General features: G+C 34.4%; 1 protein-coding gene across 10 annotated transcripts in view; it reads right to left on the bottom strand.

Annotated features, from left to right (window-relative positions):
- Positions 1 to 12,056, bottom strand: part of QKI (QKI, KH domain containing RNA binding) — a 151,026-nt gene that overhangs the window by 137,670 nt on the left and 1,300 nt on the right. The gene's annotated exons all lie outside the window — the stretch shown is intronic.

Below are 12,056 nucleotides of genomic sequence, written 5' to 3'. Positions count from 1 at the left end.
TACATCAACCAACAAAAATCAATGACCTGGTTAAAGACTTTAGAATTGCAACATAACATACAAATAGAATACCTTTAAACAGACATGACTCAGTCCTCTGCCAAAACAAACAAAACCCTTCAAACAACTAAGCTGTAAAAGCAGACAGACTATTTCAGAAAATTGCCACAATTGATTTGATGTCCTCAACCAGTTATATTTTATATAGTCAACATAATAACATGTTATTTTATAAGACAAGTTCTTTAAAGAAACATCACGACTAATTTACATGCCACCCCAAATATTAAATTTAGTAACTGCTATTATTCATATTCCTAATCAGCTCTCCTCTTACAATTTAAAGGAGAAAAAAATTCCCATTCTGGCAAAAGGGTTATTTCTCAACACATTTTAAACAGTAAACACAGTCTTTTGTGTACTAATATCTCCATCTGCTGGAACATAACTTTCGTACTATTAAAAGTTCTTAAGGACAAAAAAATTTGCAGTAGAGATTTTGCCACTACTTAGAAATAAAATTTTAATACTTAACTTCCACCTAAGGATTTTCTCTACCTTGTAGGGCTTTAAAAGCTTCAATAGCTATACTTACATTTTTACCAATATTACATATTCAGGAGAATTCACTAAATTAAAACAATTTGCCTGTTATGTTCTCTTCTTTCTACTCTTCATGGTTAAGATACAAAGCACTAGCCTAAACAAACCGACCTTCTCCTTATATCTCCATAAAACACACACATACTAAGTCCTGATTTTAAAATACATGTGTATATTTCCTCTAATTTCTGCTGGGCATGGGGTAAAAGCAAATAGAAACAGTACAACAACGAAAGAACTTAGCCAATAGGTAAGTGACAACAACATCACGAGGTCAAAAACAAGATTGGTAAGAAATACTTATTATAGGTAAAGGTCAAAAGAAGAAGGAAACTGCCATCAAACTAGAAGAACAATAAGTCACTGGCTGTATTATAACTTACAATGTGTCTATAATGTATAAAAAAAGTTTAACAATAGCCAGCTAGTTTTACTGATGTTAATAATATTATTTTGAAAGTATTTTCTTCATACTGTAGGATAAAGTAAATAAGTAATTTTGTCACTATCAGAAATCACGTTATTTTGGTGTTGGCAGAAAAGAAGATATGATTATAAAATATGTTATAATTGAATTAAAAATACAAACATGAACTCATGAATTTTAAAATCAATACTGTCTAGTTTGTCTGCAGAAAATGGCCTGGAAGTAACCTCACCCTGACAGCAAGGAACATGTCTAGTGCTTAAATTCCCATCTCTAGTACCATTTACACACACAAAAAACTGGAGAAATGGCTACTTCTAGCTGTGGGACAGGGAAGGTACAAGGTGAGCTTGGGACATTAAGTTGTTCCAGAAAACAGATTTTAAAAGACACAACTGGCCAAATTTGATAATTTGAACATTAAAAAGAATAATTGTAATTGAGTTAAATATAGTTAAGTCTATGAAAATCCACAAGCCCATAATGATGACCATGAAAGAGACAGAGAAAAAATTCACTGATCACCATTTGAGGCAGCTAGCCAATCAACACTTTACTTTGAGAACCAATCAGAAATTAATAAGAATAAGCATCTATCTGACTTTTTCATTAGGAAATTATTTCAGAATAGCAATATACTCCCTGCTGCTAATGCATAAGTAGAGATGGAATATCAAGCAAGAGAGCTCTAATTTACTTAAAATAACCAACATAAATGTAAATATAATTAAATCAAAGTAAGTAAAATAGATAATGAGCATAGTAGTAAAGTTCTAGGAAAGTCTTCATTGTGTTTTACAGCACATATAGATTTCACAATAGGTAAGTGAGGTTGGGACAAAATTTTCTCCACGTCAAACTAATTTTAAAGAATTCCTAAAATTCCCCCAAACCAAGAGTTTCTTCAATTCTCTTTAATTCAAAGAGAAATGAAAGTTCAAGTCTAAGTAACCAAAAATTGAGCTGACAGCTAAACAAATAAGTCCCACATATTCTCAGTACTGCAGGATGAGTACAACTTGTGGGTAAGAAAAAAATAATTTGTCTGTACGTTTATTTTTAGTTAAAACATTTTCATTTTTAAAAAATTTTTTTTAAATTTATTGGGGTGACAATTGTTAGTGAAATTACATAGATTTCAGGTGTACAATTCTGTATTACATCATCTATAAATCCCACTGTGTGTTCACCACTCAGAGTCAGTTCTCCTTCCATCACCATATATTTGATCCCCCTTACCCTCATCTCCCACCCCCGACCCCCCACCCCCTCTGGCAACCACCAAACCATTGTCTGTGTCTATGAGTTTCTGTTTCTCATTTGTTTGTCTTGTTCTTTTGTTGCTTTTGGTTTATATACCACATATCAGTGAAATCACATGGTTCTCTGCTTTTTCTGTCTGACTTATTTCGCTCAGCATTACACTCTCAAGATCCATCCATGTTGTCACAAATGTTCCTATATCATCTTTTCTTACCGCCGAATAGTATTCCATTGTGTATATATACCACAACTTCTTTATCCATTCATCTATCGAAGGACATTTTGGTTGTTTCCATGTCTTGGCCACCGTAAACAAAGCTGCAGTGAACATTGGAGCACATGTGTCTTTATGTATAAATGTTTTCAGATTTTTTGGGTCGATACCCAGGAGAGGGATTGCTGGGTCATACGGTAATTCTATTCGTAATTTTTTGAGGAACCTCTAAAACATTTTTAAAAACTGTAATGAGTTGAAATCTAAAACACAGAAAGCTCAAAATATGAATATTTTTATTAAATATTATTTTTATCTTAACTCTTCACACTGTGTCCAATTTCTCCTTCTTTGAGCCCATATATTCTATACACTCAGGTTAGTTTACCTCCCTCCCGCCCCATTTTGACACCCTGATATAATCCAAGCGTTCAGTGGTTCCTTCCAAAACTCGGAATAAAATGTAAGCTATTCATCCTGGCATTCAAGGCCCACGACAATATAGGCCTAGCTCAGTCTTCTGGCTCTACTCTTTACTTCTCACTACTCCTGTACATGCATTTGCCATTCCAACTAACTTAATCTATACAAACTTCCTGAAAGCCTTTCAATCTCCTACCACCGTTTTGACACTATTGCACTTTCCCTTCTCTTAGAACACCCTTCACCCTCCCATTCACATCATTAAATCCTACCAAGTATTAATATCAACTCAGGTTCCACTTCTCAAAAAAACCTTCCTAGATACTTCAGCTCAAAGTGACTTCTTCTGAACTATCAGAATGCCTGCAGTGACTGATTTTCCTGCACATAAAAATCAGCTGACACCCATACGGATAAATTACCTTTCTCCTTTTTCATTTCCTTCTCCCATTCTCTGTAAGCTGCTTTGCTTATCCGACTGTCAATCCTATCAAAACAACCTAAATGTTGACAGAAATTAGATGCTACCTTACAGTCTGAGAAACTCTTTTGCATACAATACTCTGGCCTTGGAGTATTTTGATTTGCAGTTAGCAGTGCAGGTGATCACAAATGAAGCAGCTAAGATTCAGTTCAGAGAGGTTGGATATCCTGTCCAAAACCACCAAACTAGTTAACTGCAAAGTGATAATTAGATCCCAGGTCTACTAGTCAAAGAACTCTTACTACTTTGCAAAATGGTCTCATTAGCATACGGACAGAAACACAGTCATTTTCATCTTTATGCTGGCTCTCGTGTGTACAACACATGCACACACAGAGAATGGACACTGGGATACCTATCATAGCAACGGGGGCACCACTGCCCCCACTGATACAACAATAGCAGAGGATTAGGTACATTTAATTTCAGAGTAATTTATATTTGGTCCTGGTTTGAAATTTTTATTTCTTCTTAAAAATTTTATTCACCTGCTATGTAACAACAATTCTATCAAAGGGATACAAACACTGTAACACAGCATGCAAAGAACTGTACTTTACACTTAATTCTTTTGAATCTACTTGAAAGAAGTAATCATGCCCCAGAGGCGGGTGGGCATCAGGAATGGGATGCAGTGGCTGCCTAGAGCAGCTGCCATTTCCACTCAGTTCAATATCATCCACTTCCTCACTGTCACTGTTACGAGCTGCCTACCTGAGAAATCACTGGGCTACCTACCACCTCACGCATGCGTTCTTGATTTGAATCACCTAGCAATGGTAAACCTCTACATTAAATCTTCCAGCCAGAAATGGTAAGTTTCCCTTTAGTAATTAAAAATAGTAATCGTGCCAATAACAGCAACAACACTAAATACATACTAGATTTGTACCACATTATTATTATTTTAAACTTTTATTTAAGTATGTTTTTCCAGGATCCATAAGCTCCAAGTAGTTGTTTCAATCTAGCTGTGGAGGGCGCAGCTCATAGTGGCCCATGTGGGGAGCAAACCGGCAACCTTGTTGTTAAGAGCACCTCTAACCAACTGAGCTAACCAGCTGCCCCTGTACGGTATTATTTAGAGCTAAAGCTCTCTCCTTTGGTTACTAAAAACTTTAAATGACTGAGTTGAAATCCTCTAAAAACGCCTTTCTCACTTTTACCTTTTAACTACCATAAAAATTTAACACTATATACACATATATATTCTAAACCAAGAATTTGACCAGCATTAGCTCAAGTCCTACAAATTATAGAATTAATACTACCGCTCCCACCCACCCGTTTCCTCCTTCTTCATGCTCACCACTTGAAGCCACAGCAGTTTTTAGCACCTGGAGCTATCTGAGTTTTTCTCCTCCAGTTTCAGTTACACAGTCACAAAACAGATCAGAAAGGAGAACTGAGGGGTCGGCTCCAGCTCTGATACTGCCTCACCTTGTGATTTAAGGCACAACCTCCCTGGACCTCGGTCCTGCACCTACAAAGACGGCATCCCTAAACCTGCAGGTGCCTTGTGGCTCTGAAATTCCATGATCTTATGATATTACTTTAATTTTCTTACACTTTAAGAAGACATCATTTGCATTTCTTGTTTTCTTTCATGTATGTATCTCTTCAAATACCCTTTGTAAAACGGTTTGAGACCCCATAAAATATGACATTAAAAGTAATGAAAAAGATTTCAAATAAGAAAAATGTGTGTTTGCTTTTTACCATGCATAGTCCTATTCTCTTAAATGTAGCAAATATATATTATGTTCTTGTTAATTTTCATATATGTTTTAAACTGTTAAATTAGCTCAAAAGCAAGGGTTCCTCCAATAAACTGCAACTGACCAAGTGATCATGGCCAGTCTTTACAACAACTTTTTTCTGCATTAAAGCCAAAAGCAAGGTGTTTACTGAAGACCCACTCCCCTTCTCACTGTTGATATACAATCATTTCAATCCTGGGGCCAAGCAGATAATTCATAACTTCCCAAACCGACTTTGCTCTGGAACTTTCCCATCCACAGCACCCACTCCCACAGATTCCAAAGCCAACTCAGATGTACATCACTACATCTCCCTTTGCACACGTGCACATGTGCACACGTGTGCGTTGTGTGTGCTCACATGCGCCCTCTGCTTATTACCATGGCCATAGAACAGGAGCCCACTTTTGCATTTTGTTGTTTTTCTGACCCTTCAATACCCTTAAAAAGCATTCAAACTGACAAATCCTGCTTCATCATAAAATAATGTAATAGAAATGTTATTACAGCAAACTGATTCAATTCACCAGCCTCAAAATTTAATTTAATAAAATGTATAGGTTAGAATCAATACATGAAGCAACATTATGAACATAAACAAAATTTTGTTCATTTTGTTAGGCTTGATAAGATTGCTGGATTTTCAAACTAGAATTTCTGTTTCAGGAAACTGAGGAAATGGTGGAAACATTAAGTACAGTCATTTGCCTGTTAACTACAAGAATTCTGGACAAATCATTTGTCTTCTACAAACTATATTATTTGTTAAAAGCTCATGACAGATTCATTTTAAACATGGTTAAGACAGAAAAGCACATTCCTTTTAAGAGGGTTAAGTTTCAGTTAACTGAAATTTCAATTTATCAGTCTTATAAGAAATGGCAATGTTTCAAATTAGCTTGAAACACCTGTGTTTAAAAATTGCTACTTGTGTTAATTATTGTATCTGCCACACACATTTATACTCAGTTTTCTTCTAACTAAAATCATTCAAATAGTCCCTTCTTATCCTGAACCCATCAAAGCAGCACTTTAGGGCAGGCATCTTCCCTATTTACTACTACGCTTTGCACAGAGTACAAGACCTCCATATGGGTTGAACGTTGACATTTATAGGTAACTGACTAGGGAAAAGGCTTACCTATATAATTCCACAAAGACCAAAACTTTCAAGAGCTGAGATGAGCACTGAGAGCTCTTCTCTGCTTATGGATTGACATACTTTATATAAGGACTGGCGAGTCCTGCTTAAGTGATTTTATCTTTCTAATTCTCATTCACACCAATGGAAGCAAAGTAAAATTAAGATTAAGCTCCTTGAAGGCAAGTACTGCAAATAATATTGTAAGATTTCTTAAAAACATCATTTTTAAGAAAAACAAAGTACCTTTTGGGCTAAGTGCCCCAAACCATCACCAACCATTACACAATTTGTTTAATCCCATATTTTAGAGAAACTGGAAATCAAAAAAGGATATAAAGTGGCAACCTATTTATTATGTCAACAAACATCTGAGAGTGTACATGTGCCCGGCTATGAGTTGGACACCTTCAAGAAAGCAACAGGATAGACAAACACAAAAAGAGGTAAAACTATTACAATGTTAAGCGTGATAACTACGTAGAGAGAGTAATACCCAACACAGACTGTGGTTATATTTACAGTTGAAGTGAACCAAAGTTTTGCCACTCTGACGCTGCTTTTGGGATACTGATTTTAAGCTGGTTATTGAGAAACAAAAGACTCCGAAAGAACCTGTGGCCCTCCCCGCTTCCTGCCCAAGAGGTTCAGATAGAAAGGCTGCTCCAGGAAGGGAATCTTGGGATGCTCTCCTGAGCAGCCAGATTTGAATTAAGTCTGGCAAATAGGGCTTCAGGCCGGGGCCTGTTAGCTAGATGCCCCCAGTCCCAATGCTTCTGGATCGCCCAGCAAGAGTTTGCCTGATGTGTGTTCTGCAATTCCTCAACTAACCATCCTCACTTCTGAAATCTAATACACCACCCCCCCTTTTCTCTTTTGGACAAAATGTCATGTATACTCAATGTTGCCTCATTGCCTTTGAAATTTTCATGCATATATAAATTCTCCATGCACATGTATTAAAATTTTGATGTTCTCCTGTTAATCTCTCTGTTAACTTGATTATTAGCCCAGCTAGAAGAACTTAGAAGTTGGAAGGAAAAACATTAATCTTTTTCTACCCCCATACAAATTTCGTAAAACTAGCAAAACAAACTGTACTCACTACGAAAAGCATGATGCTATTTTTGCTTTCTGTTGAATGAAAATAAAGCTGTAAATATCTTACTTGGACATCAAACAATGTAGCTATTTTGGGCCCCAAAACTAAAATGACAATTTTTTAAAGAGGTAAAAGCATTACCTAAAAGTTTTCATTAAAGGAAAAATACCTTATTGCACTTAAAATTCACACTGAACTGTCTTAATGTCAAAAAAAGAGGGATCTGAGAAAATAATAAAGCCCTGTCAATCATGTAAATAAAAAATTGGTACACATTTCAATTATAACTTCTTGACATGGGCCCATGAACTACCCCCATAGGTTGGTTCTATTATACATCCTTGGTATCTGCACAATACTTGGCATACCAATAGCAGAAAGTTGCTCAGTAGACTGTTTTTTAAATTATCAACAAATAAAACCAACAATAGCATAGCATTTTCCATCTCCAACAGAGAAAAGCAAGTTTTACTTATAAGTACACCATTATATGCATAAATCAAAGTGTATTAAGTACATGGAATTTCACAAGTAAATTAAATGTAGCTCCGGTCAGATTAAAAGCTGCCCCTATGATCAAACTGGTATAATTCTCTAAAACCAAAAAAAAAAAAAAAAAAATGTTAAAAAATAAAGCAAAACAAAAACCTAAGTACATTGGCCTCAAAAAAGGAGCATCTGAATCATGCCTCAGTAAACACAAGATGGAAGCAGAGGGGGTCTGGTTCATTACACTTCATGATTTTGTGGCAGGAGTCCCTTAAAAAGCAAACCAAAAACCACTTTTTCTTATGGAAAACTGATGCACTTCAATCAACTCCAGGACAGTGACTTAGTGAGGAGTTAATAACAGAAATATGTGTACTAAACAGTTTAAAAAGTCAAACTAACATGTTTTCACTGATACTCTCAAAGCCACTTAAGTTGTTCATACCAATGCACTAGCAAATACTATTAGCAGAGACCTATTTCTATTAACTCAGTTATGTTACATTCTTGGGAGTAGCTTTTACTATAAAACATGTGAATTGGATGAAGTTAAGAAGAAGGAATCACCTTCTGTCGCATAGTATGTGCATTTTGAACATATATTCTGCCTGTGGGGGAGTTAAGCTTCAAAAGTAGAAAATGAATGTTGAATAAATGACCTATGATACAAATGATCATTTCCAACATTACCTTATATAGTTGGTGACACCTCCTGGGTGAAAAGAAAAAAGGATAATGGAAAGAACAGCTGATGATAAATGCTGGCTTTCTCTTTATTGCCATTAATTCAAAGAGTTTGTGTGCAAAAGCAAAATCTTTGCTCCTAAAGAACAGATTATTTTAACAAGTAAAATTTGTCACAGATATTGATTACATCAACAATGCTTCTTCAGGAAAAAAAAGCCCTGAAATTGTAATAAACATATATATATATAGCAAGAGTCCTCTCAAAACCAACAAACAGCCACTTAATTTTTAAAACAAAGCTTTTGTAGACAAGATTACTCAAAAAAAATTGAAGTGTTAAAAACCAGGGTATGATAGTCAATAACGAATGTTTTAAAAGGTGAAAATAAACATTAACATGGAAAAACGTTAACTAGCAAGGCAGGTTTAATTTAAAATATTTTTGCCCCCATTTTTAAAGGAGAAAGAGCAGAGTGAGAAACTAAGTTGAGGTCAAAAAGAACACTTATTCTCCCCGCCCCCAAAAAGACCATGAGAAAATGAAAATGTATTTTTCATATCAGTACTGCAGAATCTAATCTAACATGTTTATTCACTTTCTCTGAGCCACACACTATTTTTCCTAATGTTCACAATACAAAGCTTTAGGATGGCCTTCCTCGTAAACAATCCGATACATTTGTTAATTTTCCTATCAGCAGCTTTAACCTCTCCTCTACCCAAAAAACAAACAAACAAACAAACAAACAAAAACCTCAAAATCTGATTTTAAAATCCCTAGCTCTCCATTTTTCTCTATTTAGGGTTTTTAAGTCAAATTGATTTTATTTTTCAATAAATTTCTTCTCAATTCTAAATTGCATAATTTTCATTCAAGAATTGTTGATGCTTAAGTTTAATTTTCATGACAAAAAAGATTTTAAAAAAAACTTCTTGTGTAATAGCTACTCTTTCCCATGAATGGTCCCATGGTTCAGTTGAAAACCTCTCCCTCCAGAGAGCAGTTTGAGACTTTAAGACCTTGGTTTTATCTGTAATCATCTCTATCTTCAATGAAAGATTGTTAAGTACTGGAATTATCAACTGAAGTTACATCCTTTATATGACTGTTCCAACCTAGAATGTACTCAAAATTTAAAAAAGCAAAAATGTTGAAGATAATTGGGAGGAAAATCTGACAACCACTAGCCCCCCAAAAAACAAACACAAAAAGATAGTCCATAGGCCATAGTCAAAATATAAGCTAAAGGTTAACTCGGCATGGAATTAAAATACTCATTTAAAGCATTCAGGTTTTAGTAAACTAAGAAAATCTAGCACAAATAAATCTCAAATTTGTAACCAGCCAAATAAAAATGCTCAAACTGACAAGCAAATTTTTTGAAAGCTTACTTTAGAGAAATATTTTGAAATATAATTTCAAAATTACTCATTCAAAATTTCTAGTTATCAAAAAATATATCTATTGCAACTAACACAATATCTTGATTAATCACTAAAGTAAAATTTAGTTTTATCTAAATTTAAAAAGAATTTTTCAGCCAACTGTATGGACAAAGGGTAATATAATTCCTAACCACAAACAGAAATCATGATTAATTTGTTTTGGACAATGACAGGCCACAAAGGGTGTAAAGCACAACTTGCCAAATTTTGGAATTAAATCATCCGGTAGGGAAAAAAGTGATGCACTTCAGAAACCAATATTTTTCTTAAGTCAAATTAAGTTTACAATAAAGCTAACAATTACAGGAAGCAGCTTAATCCACACTAAGGAATAGCTCCTTTTCCTGCATGTTTGTACTGGTCTGATAAAAAAAAAAAAAAAAAATCAAACTTCCTAGTCATTTTAAAACATCCTAACTACCATAAAGAAACAATTTTTATGCTGGGGAGATGAAAAGGCTAAAACTCAAGATAGACTAAGATAAGACTAATAGAGTAAACCACATTAAAAAGAAAAAATATACATATTATTTACAATGCACCTTCAACTAGTAGCCTCCAACATTTAAAACTCTAATGGTTACTATTTCCAACCAGAGAGAAATGAACATTTGTTAGAGATAATGACACAATTGGAATTCTAGATTTGGAAGATTAAAATTATTGAAACCAAAGGTCAGAAACTTTCTAACAGAGAACCAACTCCGAATTATCATTTAGAGGTTTTAAGATCAACATAAAAGCACAAGTGAGGAGCCTTTAAGAACTCAATTTACTTTAAAAATAGTACGCATGAGGTGAAAATATTTCCAAACTTTTTTTAATAATCCCTTATGCCATTTGATTGAATTTAACATTTTAAAATTAAAAGAATGCAATTTAACTTTAATCCTAAATATCATCATGGCCTATTTCCATTTTAACGACTATAAAGAATTCCTCCTAAACAACTGTACTTAAGGGAAAAAAAATCTTAACAGAAATTTTCACTAACACTGATACAACTATAACTTCACCAGAATATGCCAACTAAAAAATAGCATATTGTTTTTGAAATGTGATAAAATTGTCCCAATAATTTTAAAGTGTTTTAAATATTTGTAAATACATATATGAACACAAAATGACAGATGAAATAATCTACTATGATTTAAATTTCTACTAAATTTAATATAGGTCAGGTTATTGACGTTACAGTTTGCTCCAAACATTTCTCGTTTAAAAAAAAATAACTGGCGCCCCTTAGCGCTCACATTTGGAAATACTCGATTTAAGAGTTCCAGCCTTTTTTTTTTTTTTTGACATTCCAGAAAGTTTTCTGCCTCCACAATCTTTCAAATGCCAACACAAATAGGAAAAGCAGAACCCCTTAAAGGGACAGCTCAAGTTTTCTCTGGAGCAATTTGAAATTAAGAGATTTGCTGTTTCAACAGTGGGAAAAAGACCATTTCAATAGCGGTTGTTGCTGCTTGTTTAACCTATATAAGCAAAGATGAGGACTCAGTAATATCTGTTTTGTACTTTAAACATTGTTTCTATGATTTTCAAGACAACGGAAAGCTCCTGGGATTCTTCTTTAACCATCTTTTATCACGGACACATTTCCGGTCTTTTGTTCTTTAGTGACATGCCAAATCTCTAAGCTTCTGATTCCTTTTCCCCAGTTCTATACTGTAAAAATCTCGAAATTCTTGTGAAAAATCTAAAATCCATTGTTCATCACTATAAAAGTTTTCAGTTTTCTTTAAACAGTCCTTCGGTGATGCTTCTAGACATAAAAAGAAACTCTTTGGTACTCGACTTTCAAAATAGACGTTTTTGTTGGTCATATTTTTTTTCTCTAGTAGTCCAAAAAATTCACAGCTACTAGATAGAGATTAATACTCCAGGTCAGTGCTGCAAGAACTTGTAAAGAAATTCTCGAGTCGGCCAAAATTGATCTTGTCATTCTTCACTCCCCGCGGCCCTACACGGATAAAGCTTTTTTTTTTTTTTTTTTGCAAACTTTCACTAATTT

This window comes from Rhinolophus sinicus, linkage group LG05, assembly GCF_036562045.2.
Source record: "Rhinolophus sinicus isolate RSC01 linkage group LG05, ASM3656204v1, whole genome shotgun sequence".
Classification (NCBI taxonomy): Eukaryota; Metazoa; Chordata; class Mammalia; order Chiroptera; family Rhinolophidae; genus Rhinolophus; species Rhinolophus sinicus.
The sequence above is the reverse complement of the archived record's forward strand: the minus strand, read 5'-3'. Positions and strand labels throughout refer to the sequence as shown.